This window comes from Diospyros lotus, chromosome 11, assembly GCF_014633365.1.
Source record: "Diospyros lotus cultivar Yz01 chromosome 11, ASM1463336v1, whole genome shotgun sequence".
Lineage (NCBI taxonomy): Eukaryota > Viridiplantae > Streptophyta > Magnoliopsida > Ericales > Ebenaceae > Diospyros > Diospyros lotus.
This window is the reverse complement of record NC_068348.1, coordinates 32,310,070-32,325,904: the sequence shown is the minus strand read 5'-3', so window position 1 is coordinate 32,325,904 and position 15,835 is coordinate 32,310,070. Positions and strand designations below refer to the sequence as shown.

Here is a 15,835-nt window from a genome sequence, read left to right as displayed (position 1 = left end):
CTTAAACTTAAATTATTGCATGAGATGGGCTTTGATTTTGTTAATTTCTAGAAGATTATTCCCTATCGGGATGATGTCATCCACATAGATAAGGAGGGTAGTAAAGGAAGTACCATGGTGTCAGACGAATAATGAGTTATCTAATTTGGATTGTATGAAGTCTGCAAGGATGAGGACTTTGGATAGTTTGATGAACCATTGACGAGAAGCTTGTTTAAGCCCATATAAAGACTTGTGAAGCTTGAATACACGTGTCTCCCTCTTTCATCCAAAACTAGGAGGTAATGACAAGTAGACATCTTCCTCTAAATCGCCATGGAGGAAGGCATTGTTGACGTCCAATTGCTAAAGGTGCCAATTCATGGAGGATGCAATGGCAAGAAACGAGTGAACAGAAACAAGTTTTTCAACAAGTGCAAAAGTTTCACGATAATTGTAGACCCATTTGCAACCGATGGGTTTCTTGTTGGAAGGCAAAGGTTGGAGAGACCAAGTGCCATTATCATGGAGAGCATGAAGTTCTTCGTCCATTGCAAGACACCATTGAGGATCTTTAACTACCTGGGTAAAGGAGGTAGGTTCTTGGACAATTGAAATGAAAGTGGTGAAAACATAATGGATAGGAGAAAGTCGAGCATAAGTAAGAATATGAGACAATGGATGAGGAATACCTGTGCATGCAGTCAACACTGAGTGAGATGACAGTAGGGAGCAAGTAGGAAAAGAAGCTTCTACATGGTACTGTTGAAGGTAGTTGGGTGCTCGTATGGGTCGTCGAAGTCGAGTTTTGGCTATAGGAGAAACGGGTGGTGTATCAAGCACTGTCGCAGTGGAAGGGTAAAAAAATGTGACATCTAGAACTGGCGATGCGGGAAGGATAAGATGCTTTGATGGTGTGGCAATGGGCAAAGATGGTGATGCATAAAAGAAGGTTAGGTGGGGAACGGGCTAAAGGTGAAGGTATTATGGGAGGCAGAGATGGCTGAATGACAAGTGGATTTGGATTAGCAGGCGTCGCGGTGGGAAAAATCGGATTTATAGAGCCCGCGACAGGAAGGATTGAGTGTGTTGGTGAAGTTGAGATGGGAGTAGTAGGAGCAGAAAGGAAAACATGTTCATGAAAAAGGACATCATGGGAAAGAAAAGTTTTTTCGGTGGCTAAATCGTAAACTTGATAACCTTTGGCGCCATAAGGATAGCCGAGAAAAATGCAACGGAGAGAACGAGCATCAAATTTGTTGGGTTTGTGGTGATGTGTAGAGACAAAACAAAGACAACCAAAAACACGTAAATGATCCTAAGTGGGCGGTTTGTGCAAAAAGTACCTTAAATGGGGTATGATTGATTAGATAAGTGGCGGTTAAGATAGCATTACCCCAAAAAATTTTGGGAAGGTTGGCTTAGAAAAGTAAAGCACGTGCTACATTGAGAAGATGTCGATATGTTTTCATTCAACAACACCATTTTGTTGTGGGGTTGAGACACAGCTAGTTTGGTGAAGAATCTATTTGGCATGATATGTGTTTGGAATAGCAAATTTAGGGCCATTGTCACTATGGATGATTTTGATACGATAATCAAATTAGGTTTCGACAAGATTTATAAAGGTAAGTAGACAATTTCAAGTCTCAGATTTGGTAAGCAAGAGGTAAACCCATGTGCATCAAGAAAAATCATCTATGATAGTAAGAAAATATTTTGCTCGTGAAGATAGGACATGGTAACCACCCTAAATGTCAACATGAATTAACTCAAAACAAGATTTTGTATTAATGGAACTGGAAGGAAAAGGTTGTCTAGTTTGTTTGGCAAGTGGACAGATAGAACAATCATTGAGTAGATTGGTTTTGATGGAGTCTGAACAAAAAGAGGTAGCCTATATGCATTTATTAAAGAGATGCCCAAGACATTAATGCCAAAGACGAGGATTGATGGAGAAGATGGTGGTAACAAAAACACGACACTCGGCATACTTTGACTCATCCAAGTAATAGAGTTCAGCTTGCTCAGTTCCCATCCCAATTGTCTTCCCTGAATGTTGGTCCTACACAAGGCAAAGGTTGTTGGTAAAGGTTGTATAACATGAAAAGGTTTGAGTTAATTTGGCCACAAATATCAAATTGAGTTTAAAGGAAGGAACACAAAGCACATTATAAAGAACCAATTTATTGGAAAATTAAATGGTTCCTATATATGTAACTTGAGCAAGAGCATGGTTTGGTAAATGGACGTAACAGTTGGTGACAAGTATACTACTAGCAAAAAAAAAAAAAAAAAGGAGGAAACAAACCATGTGATTTGTGGCTCCTATGTTAAAAATCCATCAAATGCCCTTACCATGTATTAGAAAGTGATGAGGTATACTTGAAAGGTTGCTCACTATTGACACTTAATTGGCAGCACTAACAGACTTTATTCGAGCAATGAGGTTAAGGAGGTCACGATATTGTTCAGCAGTGAGACTGTAAGAGGAAGGGGTCATTTCAATTTTCTCAGATTTTGAATCCGCATAATGAGCTCTAGAAAAATCGTTTGAGGGGTCGAGGCCTTTCTTATCCCCTTGAGTGTTTGCTTGCTTGAGCTTTCAACAAACATTGATGGTATGGCCTTTATAACCACAATGATCACACCTAAGATGTTGGCAACAATTTTCAGTGGTATATACAACAAGATTGCAATGATTGCATTTGAGATGTGAATTTATGTTAGGACTTCCATTAAACAAACTTATCAAAGAAGGAAAAAAGGAGGGGAAAAGTGAGAGGGGGGGGACCACAGGGGCAACCGAGTAAAATGACTCAAGGGTAAAAGAGTCATAAGTTAGTTAGAGGGGAATAATTAGGCATGTGGTTAGAACAAGTAAAGAAGTAGGTATAAAAGGGAGGAGAAAAAGAGAGAGAACCATTTGGAGAAATTGAAAGGATTCTTGGGAGATAAGACAACCCTCTCAAATTGTTTTTAAAACTCTTCAAAATGCATGGATCTTTAGGGCCTCCAAGAAATGGGCCAGAAAAATTATCTTCTAAAGGGTTTCTCACAAGGTTGTGTCGATAGTGAGCTAGAACCAAATACAAGTGACTGCTCAGGAACGTGTGTCACTGGCTCTAGAATGGATGTATCAATTAGGGGTTGATCACAATAAGCCTCGACCCTTCTCCTCCTTGTGGAAGTTGTAGAACGCTAGCGAGATAAAGATGGGCCACCTCCTCGAGTAAGCGTCAGATAAAGGTGGGCCACCTCCTCGAGTAAACGTCATACCTGCACAGTAAAATAAATAGGCATATACAATTAACACATGCCAATTAAAAAACTAACTAAATTGCTCAAAAAACTTAATCTTTCAGTATCAATATAACAATAACACATGCTAATCAAAAAAACAATTAAATTGCTACAAGAAAGAACAAAGTTACATTCATGGAAAGAAGAAACGATAATTTTTGAACTACAAACTAGTAGCTCACCTTCAATTTAGCTATCTCATGCTCCCTCTTTGCAAAACTTACAATGAATGTAACTTCCTTATGTTTTTATTTTTCTCTTGGCGCAACATGTTCAACACAACATCTGTGAGACAACAACCAACACTAACACTAGTTTCCAATTGAGATATTCAAACTACAAACAACACAACAAGAAATCACCAAAAACGTATATCAAGAGACGAAGGGAAAACAACACCGGCATTGGAGGCAGTCATCGTCGCCTCCAACCCCATGGTGGGAGACAGAAGCGATATGGGTTACCTCCAAACCCCGTAGTTTAGGGGTGGCCTTGACCACCTTTGAACCTTGGGGTTCAGAGGAATGGATCGCCTCTAAACTTTGTTGTTGGGAGGCAGTCGACATCGTCCCCAAACCACGAGGTTTAGAGGTGACCTCACCGCCTCCAAATGTCGGCATTCAAAATGCCTCTGAATCCTCATTTTGTTCCTTAACTTTTAAAATCGCATACCTAGTCGACTATGGGAGAGAGTGAGGTGACTCGGGTGACAAAGGACAAGAGAGAAAAAACGAGAGAAGATGACGACAATAGAGGGTCGGTGACAGATGGTGAGAGTGATGTGGTTGGGCGATGGTGTGAAAAGTAGGGTTTGATGTCAACAATGGTTGTGGCTATGCGTGCGGGGTGGTTATGCGGGATAAATGTGTGCGCGAAGGTATTTTTGGAATCTAAATGATTGCAAAAAGTAATAAGAGTGGTTACGAATAGTAAGTGTAAAATTTTAGTTAATTATGGCTGCGAAGAACAAAAACCATGGTTGCAAATAGAATTTCCCAAACCCTAATCTATACTTTTCTTGTAGCCCAAACAAACATTCTAAACTTACCCTCCACCACAAAGTAGAATCAGTTGATTAGAAATATTTTATACAAATCATATCTAAGATCATCTAATATAGGTCAACCTTATTTAGCTCAAAACTCAATAATCTCACGATTAGTAATAATTGAATATCCCACACATAATGAACAAACCCAAAAAGATCTTAAAAAAGTGGAAAGGCTGCTGACAAAAATAACTCAAACCTTCTTGTGAATTTGTAATTTAATCTAATCATTTGAATTTTGACAATTAGATCTAAATTGACTTAATTGAATATAATTTTATCCAACATATTAAATCGATTTAGAAGGCATATGTTTATGCTAAGTTAACATGACAGGTGTCATATAATAATATTATGAGTGATACTCGCATGTACACATAATTAAAAAAATAAAAATAAAAAAATAAACAGTCAACGGCTATGATGGCCAAAAGAGTTGGCGACTCCTCTACCATAGGCTATCGAAAGTAGAAACAACCCCCAACTTCCTAAAATTAACAACTAATCTCACCCTCATCTCTCCACCAAAACATTAACGCCACTATCAATCACGTCGTCACTTTCATGACGCCTCAAAACTATGCACCAAGGCTCTTCCACCTCCTTCACCTCCATTACTGGCAACCCTTCTAGTGCCCCATTGTCCTCATCCAATCCAAGCCCCACATTGAGGCCTCTATTCGTCTCCACCTCTCCCACCCTAGAGGAAACCAAGCTACTCCTTTTCTTAACCGCTTAGCCACCATAGCCGTTACTTCCAAATCTAGGATTTTGGCTTTCTTCAAAGCCCTATCCACCCTCAACGACGAGGCTTTCACAATCGCCGCCCTTGGCAAGGATGAAGAGCTTCTCGATGAGGCATTGGTCGGCGAACCCTACCATAATTTCGATCGAATCAAGGTCTTAATCCCTTCCATCCCCACCTCAGCCAATCTTGTGGAGTCACTAGGAGTGGGGCTAGGGTAGAGCGCGCTCCATTTGGTTCCTCTGGTGGTGGGTAGAGTGTGCTCTGTCCAAACTTCCTCCAGGAACTTGCCAAGAAGGGTTGGATGGCCTAGTCACACTAGCCAGAGTAGAATAGTCGAGAGTTGTTGTCGACTGTTTATTTTTTTTACTTATGTGTATACGTGGATTCTATAAATATTATTATTATATGTTACCTATCATTTTATATCAATATGAACATACTTCTTGTGAATTAATTTTACATGTTAGATAAAATTGCACTCAATTGAACTAATTTAAATTTAATTATCTAAATTAAAATGATTGAATTAAATTACAAATTAGTGAAAAGATTTAAATTGTTTTTGTCATTAACCCTAAAACAAAGGGAGCAGAATTAGGAATGTTTGAATGTCCACCATGTCGCACGAGACCAATCAAACTTGCACCTTGCCGTTGCTCTCAACTCCAAGTAACCTCCGAGAGACTCAAATTTCAAGCAAAAATGTTGCTGTCGCCGAAGCAGGATCGTGCCCTGAACCTTCGGAGAAGCACCCGCTCAAGCTCTCAAAGCTTTCACATGCCATTGTGACAGGTCACCTTGACCAAATCGACCATTATATGAGGCTGATTGATGTGTATTAAATGACAGGCTTCAAAGTTTCTTACGTGACATCCCCTGTCCAAGCATCCACTTCTCATTAGCAATTAAAAGAAAAATTATTCACTTTTACTTACCAGAGAGTGTTTATTTTTTAAAGATTTAACAAAAGAATTCTTTACCTAAAGATTCTCTTACATGTTTAGTCAGGACGATCCATGTGCCGGTTCAAGTGAGGTGGGTTTGCGGACCTAATTTTTTTATTTTACTAGCTAATTGTAAATAGTACAACTAATTTTGCTCGTTCTTTTTAAGTAAGGTTTGTATTTTTTTTATGGTTATGGCTATGGCTATGTCACAATATCAATACAATATCGTACCCTTAACATTAAGAGCTGTTGGACCATCCCAAAGATTTTCATTGATTTTGTCACGTAACCGATAACTTCACACCTTCTTCTTCATAGTTTACCTTGACCAAATCAACCAATGAAGCTTCGTAGAATAAATAACGATTTTCACCCCTTCACCAACCAAAATCCGCCATCTAGCCCAAAATTAATTAACTCCATCTAACACGGTTCAATGATATGAAATAACAGGGATTGATGGAGAATATTTTGTCTTTTTTGGTAAAACTACTCCCCGAAGTTTTTCTTGGTGGCATCAGTGTTGTTGTGGTGTGATACCCAACAAGTCCAAAGCGATGATGTTTTTTGGTCGGGTAAGTTGTCTATCATAGGCTTTGGCCCGAGATTGATAGAATGAAGAGAGATCTAACCCACAAATAGGCGGCCCAACAAGAAGATGGCCCAAACACACTTGTCTTGTTTTTTGGAGGAAAGCTGGGCTTAGCCTAGCTGCTCAAAACATGGACCGAGCCCACTGATTCAAGCCCATTACTTGCCTCCTATCTAAAAGCTCTGATTCAGCCCATACTCTATCTTATCTTGCCCTAGCTGATTGATGGAAGAGCTGCGACTTGGTCGCTGGCCGTTTGAAGCTCCAGGTTTGATTCTTCCTTATCCCTCATCCCCTTCTCATCTCTTCCGGATACCTAGGAGGCTGATCCTCATCTTGATGGCCTGCTATCTATTCTTCGAGGGTTATCTATATCTATCGAGTATACGAGAAGAGAAAGAAGGTGCGCAAAAAATCGGAGAAGAAAGATAGAGCCGAGAGTGAGAAGAGTGTTCCTTTAGTGGGGTTGTTTCGCATCCTTGTGTGGGTGTATCATTCTCGGTTGGGGTTTTTCGATAGAGGCAGATTTGGGTGTTGATCAAGGGGTTCTTGGGTTGTGCTTGGAACCGATTCTGAGTTGCCATTTGTGGGTGACGGACCGATCAACGCTGAGCCTTGAAAATCCATCTTCTTCTTCTCCATTGCCGAACAAACAGGGAGTTTTTTTATTGTTCTTTGATTTCAACTTTTGTTTTCTGCATTATTGCTTACTGTTTTGTGTGATTTTCTTTGCCCTAACGTTTTGGTTTCTTGTGGGTTTTGCGAGGATAAATCCCTACAAGTGTTTTAGACCATTTAAGATCAGAGCTTAAGTCTCGACTTCACTTGAATATTTAGATCTGCTTCAAACCAAACTTCAATCCCTGTACTCATCTAGTTTGGCCCATGGGTTGAAATTTAATTGTCTACTGGCACAGCCATGGCTCTATTAAGGGCACGAATTCTATGAAAAAGTTCATGTCACTTATTACATACAATTATTTTATTTTATTTTTTACATCAAGTCTAACTTGATTGTCATAGAATATATCAAAAAATTGAGCACTTCTATTGTAGGTTAAATAAGTTTTGGACAACCTCAAGCTCGAGGACAACTATTAGGTACACTCAATTTTGGACAAAATTGATGATGATTCAATCATCATCGGTAGCGAAAATATTATATTGCCTACGTAAGGCTTACAAGGGGTGGGGGATGGTCCCCCATGCTACCCTCATCAAATAACATAATTGTTATTTAACATGGGCAATTGGATATTTTTGTTACCTTCAGATGAGGGGTAGTTACAAAGTTTTAAAGAAAAATTTTATAATATTTATTTTTTATTAAATTTATTATCATCTTATAAATATTTACTTAAAATAGAGCCTGACTTAATTAAAGATGACTTACTCAATGTGCATATTCTAATCATTTTTAATTACTAGAGATATTTTGAACTCAAGAGAAAGGACAAAAATACCCTTCTTTGAAGGGAAGAGACAATTATTATGTCATCTATTATGCATAACTACGTATTGATTATTAGACTGAGTTAACTATTGAAGACTATACCAAGTGAGGGAGACTTGACTGATGCAACTTTTCATCAAACTCCCAGCCAGCAACCATGAAATGGACTTCGTCCGTATTGAGTCGACTTGAAAGACTTCAGCGATGCCAAAGAGAGATGATTTCATTTTTAAAGGAAAGAGATTTTGAACGCAGGGAAAAGGACAAAAATACCTTATGTCATCTATTATGATCATTACATATTGATTATACTGTATCTCGAATACTTAGACCGACTTAACTATTTAAGACTATACCAAGCGATGGAGACTTGATTGATGCGACTTTTTCCTCAAAGCTCCTAGCAAGCAACCATGAAATGGACTTCGTCCATATTCAGTCGGCTTGAAAGACTTCAGTGATACTAATGAGAGATGATTTGGCGTTTCAGTATCTTTCAAATATATAAGTGTATATATATATATATATATATCAATTGTGTCATTACGTCGCATTACAGTCATTGGTAGTGTCCTCCTTCAATTTCCAGCCAAACTGTACAACGACCCCATGCAGTCAGTTAACACCCTTCCTCTAGCTGCTGGTTTGGTTTCGGGATAAAATAACTATTTGGAATTAATGAGAGTCTCGTCTGTTGTGATTGTAGACCTCCTAAATCTCCACATTGGTATGATATTGTCCACTTTGGGCCTAAGCCCTCATGGATTTGCTTTTGGATATTACCCAAAAGGCCTCATTCCAATGGAGATATTGTCCACACTTTATATGCCCATGATCTTCCCCTTATCTAGCCGAAGTGGGACTTAGTTTGCACACCCAACAATCCTCCCCTCAAACAAAGGACCACATCATTGTGATATTTTTTTGAGTCTCTCCTTCAATGATTATCCATCTTGTCTGCTCCATCGAGATCAATTACTCATCTTCACCGTGGGCAGCCAACACGTCTATGAAGTTCTAGAGTACTCCCTGTCTCAAGAGCTTGCTCCAAATAGAGCCCAACTATGGATCCAATCGTGAGATTAACTGGGCCCACCACCTTTGTCTGGCATTTTTGAGAATTTCTTCCACACATTCTCCTGGCCAAGTCTGGGCCTGGGCTCTGATACCACTTGTTGTGATTGTAGACCTCCTAAATCTCCACATTGGTATAATATTGTCCACTTTGGGCCTAAGCCCTCATGGATTTGCTTTTGGATATTACCCAAAAGGCCTCATTCCAATGGAGATATTGTCCACACTTTATATGCCCATGATCTTCCCCTTATCTAGCCGATGTGGGACTTAGTTTGCACACCCAACATCGTCAATATTATGTTATCGTCTGGGAATCTTCATCGATGCAGGATACCCAGTCTCATCACCTTATAAATACACGACGCATACATGTAAGAAAACCTCTCCTCCTGTATGTAACACATCTCTCTTTAGAGCCAGGATCTATTCTTTCTCTGACCTACTGATAGTGTAACAATCCATCTACTCAGGACGTGTTATGTCTTAGAAAATTTAGGACTTATTTTTTTTATTCTAAATTACATTATTCCCGAAATTCTTTTAGACCTATCTAGTGCTTGACAAAATATTTATACACTAGAGATAAACACAAACTTATAAAGTGAAAGCTGAAATCGAACCTACTCATGGCATTACATGCATAAATAACTGAACATGACACTTATTAAAAAGTTGATACATAAATTTCTAAATATAAATTAACACATACATAACTCTTGAAATATTCATATCATAACATGGCACATCTGCTCGTTTCTTGACGACTCGCGTCTCTACACATCCTCGACCTTCGTACCATCACTACAAGTCCCGACTGGAACGTCGAATGTTCCAAGGGCAAAACCCAAGTTAGATGATAAACCATTTAAGTAAGGGTACATAATATTATATCATGTATGTATGCAATGTCTTACTCATCGTAAGTGTCAACTGCACCCCTCATGCTACCTACTATTCTTACGGACACCTCTTTCGAAGCCGGGGTGTCTAGAGGAACCCTTGGTAAAGTAGCAATGCCAGTTCGTACTCTGTACGGCCTCAATGCGTGTGATCAATGATATCATTGTGTACATATACATTTCATAACATGTCATGTGTGCAGTCTATGTGATGGGTACATACTAGAACATGTCAATATGATGTAAGCAATCCCAAGAATCGGGGTTTAGAAATAAACATTTATTACTTATAACAACCCAAGCATTTTTCATAAAACTAAGTTCAGTGGAAATACCACTTACTACTAAGTTGCCTCGAGAAGCGTGTCGACCTCGATAACCGTGTCGAGCGGCTATTTCTCAATCCTCTTGTCCCAAGAATTTCTAAAACATTAAATTTATTTTCATAATATAATTTACTATTTTTCTTATAATTTCTATAATTTCTCTTTATTTTCTAAGTCTTATTTCTTCAAAATTACTTAATAAATATCCAAACTTTCATATAATTCAATTTTTCTTTACTAATATTATTTAAATAATATTTCTAACCTTCTGGAATTTTCTTGAAATTTTTCAAATTAAATTCCTATTTTTCCTTTTCCATAATAGCAAAACTATTTAAATAAATAATTAATTTAGCATTTTCCAGAAAATTTTTCACAAAATAAGACATAAACAAAATTTTAGATTTTCTAAAATTATTTACAAAATTTAATCTATTTTATTTTTATTTTTTTATTTTCTTTTCTTTTCTTCCTAGCAGGCGCGTACAAGCCACGCGCTTTCTTCCTACTCGCGGGCTTGTGGCTGCACGCGCCCATTTGCTTCGTCTTCTCTAGCGACCCTATACGCTGCCGGCGATGCTGCTGGCCCCAAAGCTTCAAACGAAGCTTGCCTTCCCCTTAAACCCAACTTCCCGAACCCGAATATGGCCTTAGATTTGAGAAAAAACATAGCAAAATACCTCAATTTATGCGATGAAGTCTCGGCTTCAGTGGCTTGTGCGATTTTCCGGCGAGCTCGATTCTCCTTCTCCGCTGCTCCGTTGGCCACCAAACGCTCTAGAAACCTTGCCCACGACACAAAGACCAAGACCTCACTCATGACCAAGCTCTCAAACACTACCCCAATCGAGCGATCTATGAAGTAAAAGAAATCTGATGAAGGCCTTGCTCAAATTCGGCTATTTATAGCCAAAACTCGACGTGTCTTGTCCCATCACGATCGCCACGCATCCTGGATAGCCATTCCATCGTCCTTTGAAGCATTAAAAGTTTTCCTTACCTCTGGTGGCCGATTGCAGGCGCGACCAGAGCATGGCCGTGCGCCTACTCCAGATTTTTAGAGATTTTTTTTTTTATATACATATATATATATACATATACATATACACCTATACCTATTTACATACTTATACATATACCTATATACATACATATATACATATAACAGTAAGAAAATACATACTATTTATATAATTTCTAGTACATAAGCACTATTTATATAATTTCTAGTACATAAGCATATTTTAATTATACTATATATTTTATACTATGGTTTAAACTAAATAAATTAATTACATACAACTTAAAAAATAAATTTATACTTACCCTATTAATAAACACTTAAAATTCTAATAATTTCTTTAGGGTCTCAAAACACTAAATTTCGATTTATTATTTACGATATCTAAGGGTATTACAGATAGTCTATTATTTTATTTTCTTACTCACTCGAGCGTTAAAGTGCTTGCAAGTGTAAGTTGCCCCCTCGATAGATCGCTCGCTAGAGCCCATCCCTTACCGTTGCAGGCTCATTTCTAACCATCTTTTTTGTTAGAAAAGAACACACAACTAATATATAAATTTAAAATTTTGTTCTAGAATTGTTAATGGGGGGGTTTGATAATGAAAAAGAATATTTTAATTTTAAATCACCAATAAGTAAGTTTTGGTTACATTTTAAGTTATTAGAAGTTGAAAATACAAAAATTATTAGAAAGTGAATATAATTTCAAACTTTAAGTAAAAATACTAGTGTTAAACCCGTACGATGCACGAGAGATGCAATTACAATAGATTTATAAATTTAAAAATAAAAAACTAAACTTGGTATTTTAAATGACTCCAACAGGATTGATGATCACAAATTATTTTTTTCTTTTAATACTCGATCTTTCACCAAAATTTAAATTTAATTAATTATTTGCCATTCAATGTGTTAATGGAGAATATCTTTAATTCAATATATCATCATTCAATGTGTTAAAGAAAAATTAACACATTAAGTAGAATGTCATATTTTTTAACAATTAAGCATCATGTTGAGTATGAAAGTGATCCAAACAAATATTTTAATCTTAATTTGATTTTTTAAATATTTTCTTCAGAGTAATTTTTTAAATATTTAATAAAGTATGATAATTTAAACAAAACACAATAATATTTATATAAATTCAATATATAACAAAACAATTATTGTATTTTATAATTATATGGTAATACTAATTTGTTAATATGTTATATAATTATGAATATGTAAATATTAGAATTATAATAAGTTCGCGTTATATAATTCTAATCTAAGTTGACTTTTGCTAATATGTTATATAATTTATAATATATAAATATTATAATAAAAAAAACTATTACATAATTTATATTGAAACATCAAATCATTAATCATATTTTATCAAACCAAAAATATATTGGAACATAAAAGGTAATCTTGGGTCTAATGCAATTAAAGTGAAGTAGAATTAAAGTGTCATAACATAGATAAAGCCATCCTATATTAATTACCAAAAGATACCATGATAAAAAAAAATTAAAAAAATTAATTTTTTTTCTTACTGCACAATTTTTCTCACTTGTCATTCCACAAAATTTTTGGCACTTAGCATTATCTTTGCGAATGCCCTCTCTAATTATATCTTTAATAAAATTAAAAAAAAAATTTCAATTATAAGAGTATAAATAATTACATAATCAACTTTATACTTACTAAACAATTCATTTTCATCAATATCAACTACACTCAAAATATTAGCAAATAATCTAAAGATAAAATTTTGTATTGAAAAACTTTCATTCATAGCATTTACAACAGTAATCTTTGGCATAAAGTTTAGCTTGTACTTGTGACTTATAGTTTTGTATTTCATATTGTTGTATCCAAGTATAAAATTATACATAAAATATAATTATTTTTCACAAATCAATGTTTTGAAAGGCCGAACCAACAAATGCTTGATTGTTGCATGAATCCTTTCACCATATAAATTTGATAGCAAAATTGTTGAACCAACTTACTCATATTAATTAAGTTTTTATGATTAAAAAAAAGAGAATTTTTAATATACAAATTATAATATTTTTGGTGATTAACAAAAAAAGTATTTTTCTTAAATATATTAATTGTAATACCGAATTATTTTCTATTAATTTATAAAATATATTTTTTCATAGCATATGTATTACCAAAAATATTATTTTCTATTAAAAAAATTTAAATATTTTTTAAATTAATTTATAAAATATTTTCATAGCATATGCATTATTAAAAATATTATTTTCTATTAAAACTATTTTTTTAAATATATTTTTAAGATTAATTTATTAAATATTTTTTTATATCATATGTATTATCAAAAATATTATTTTCTATTAAAAATATTTTAGATTAATTTATATAATATTTTTATAGTATATGTAACTCAAAAAGGATTTTAACAACTAACTACACCTCCCATGATTTGATTCCACAATCTCAAGCTAGCCAAAGTCATCCCTTGCTAGCTAATCTATAAGTCCCTTTGATTATTTGAGTGTACATATTAAATTTAAGTTATACTAAACTTTTCCTTCTATAACGGTCAGATTTTTTACTATTGAAAAAAATGACTAAAATGCCTATAAATACTCTTCAAACTCATTTTTTGAGCATCCAAGTGCTTCAATTGCATATTCAAAGCACCCGAAAGCTCTTAAACGCTCTCAAGCAAAGCATCCAAGTAATCCAAGGCTCTTAAAGCATTATTGCACATCCACCGAAGAGGCACAAGACAAGAGAAGAAAAGTTCTTCAAGTTTTCTACGACAAATCCAAATTTCTCCATTTGAGGTTATAAATTTATTTATTTATTTAAATATTATTGTCTTATATAATTTGTTCTTAATTGCTTATTTGTGTACAAGTGTAGACAAATTATTTGTAACATTTAAATTACCATTATAGATTGTATAGATTTCCTAGAACCATTAAAATCTAGGTGGATCTAGTTTCCAAGATAAGTTAGTAAGAAAACCTTGGTATAGTAGTTGCTTAGAACCCATTATAATCTAGGTGTGTATCTAGTTTCCAAGGTAAGCTAGTGTGAAACCTTGGTGATTTTGATTTAATGAAACCCCAAGGGTGGTAAGATCTTGGAAGAGTGGATTAGGTGTGTGTGAAAATATCAAACCATTATAAATTATATTGTGTCTCATATTATTTATTCTTGTTATATTTTGTGGCTTGTATTAATTATTAATTTCAAAATGTATGTATTTAAATTCATGAATTGGGCCATTAGTAAAGTGGGCCTTGGCATTATATATATATATATATACATATGTGTATGATTTTGTGTGTGCAAAATTTGTGAATATAGAAAAAAAAAAAAAAAGAGATAAGAAAATGGAAAATATAGCAAATGTTAAAAGTGAGCTTAAGGATTTGTTGAGACCCTTTGAATTGGGTTAGTGAAATGGGCTTTGGGCCCATGTGTATGAAATGGTATGTATTAATAAGATGGGCTAAGTAAAGTAAGTGGGTTGATGGATTGGGCTTGAGCCCAATTGCCAAATTGTGTTTTTTAAAGTAAATGGAAATGTGAAATGCCCAAAAAGGGCTTGTGAGTTATGCGTGTGGATGGGAAAAGTGGAGGGAAAAAAGAGGATTGCATAATTGGGTTGATTAAGGAAAGGAAAAAATAATGAAAAATGTTGCAAATGTCCATTAGGGGCTTGGATATTTGTGTGTATGTGTGTTTTATGTGAGGAGTATATTGGTAAAAGCAAAGGGAAGAGTGGTTGGCAAGCCATTCCCTCCCCCTCACCTCTCCATGCCTTGTTTAATTCCTCATTTCTTCATCTCCCAATCTCTCTCTCTCATGAACCTCTTCTTCCTTCTCTTCATTTCTTTTCCTTGATATTTTCTCCATTTTCTTCTCTTGGGTGAAGCTTTAAGAAGGAGGATTTTCATATTTAAGAAGAGCAAGCTTCTTCTTCTTCAGTTCAAATATTTTTAAAAGGCAAGTTCTCCTTGCACTCTTAGTTTCTTTTGTGCAAGCTTGTCCTTCTTGTTTATTATGATGTCAAAATGCTTCATGACTTGTTATCTTCTCATGGTTAAAAGTATTGTTGGTATCAGTTGTATATTTTGTCATTTTTCCTTTGATCCGTATGTTACGTATTGTTATGTTAAGCCTTTATTGGGTCTTGTTAATGGTTTCTTTGGGGTTTGTTCACCCCATTCTTCCTTCAATGAATGGCATTGATGGGTTAGGAAGTTAGAATGGAAGTTTTGGAGTGTTGGGTGGCCATTTTGAGCGTTTTTTGTGGTTTTTTGGCCTTCTTTCATCGTTCTCGGCCAAGTCGACTTGTCCAGGAGGTTATGTCAACTCTTGCCAAGTCGACTCGATTTTGGGCAAGTCAACTCAGGCTAAGTCGACTCGGTTTTGCCCCGAGTCGACTCGGGTGCAACTTG

At 35.5% G+C, this 15,835-nt stretch overlaps 1 protein-coding gene across 1 annotated transcript in view; it reads right to left on the bottom strand.

The window, feature by feature from the left end:
• LOC127813081 (uncharacterized protein At1g32220, chloroplastic-like) overlaps positions 1–15,835 on the bottom strand; it is a 103,866-nt gene that overhangs the window by 18,596 nt on the left and 69,435 nt on the right. The window lies entirely within an intron of this gene.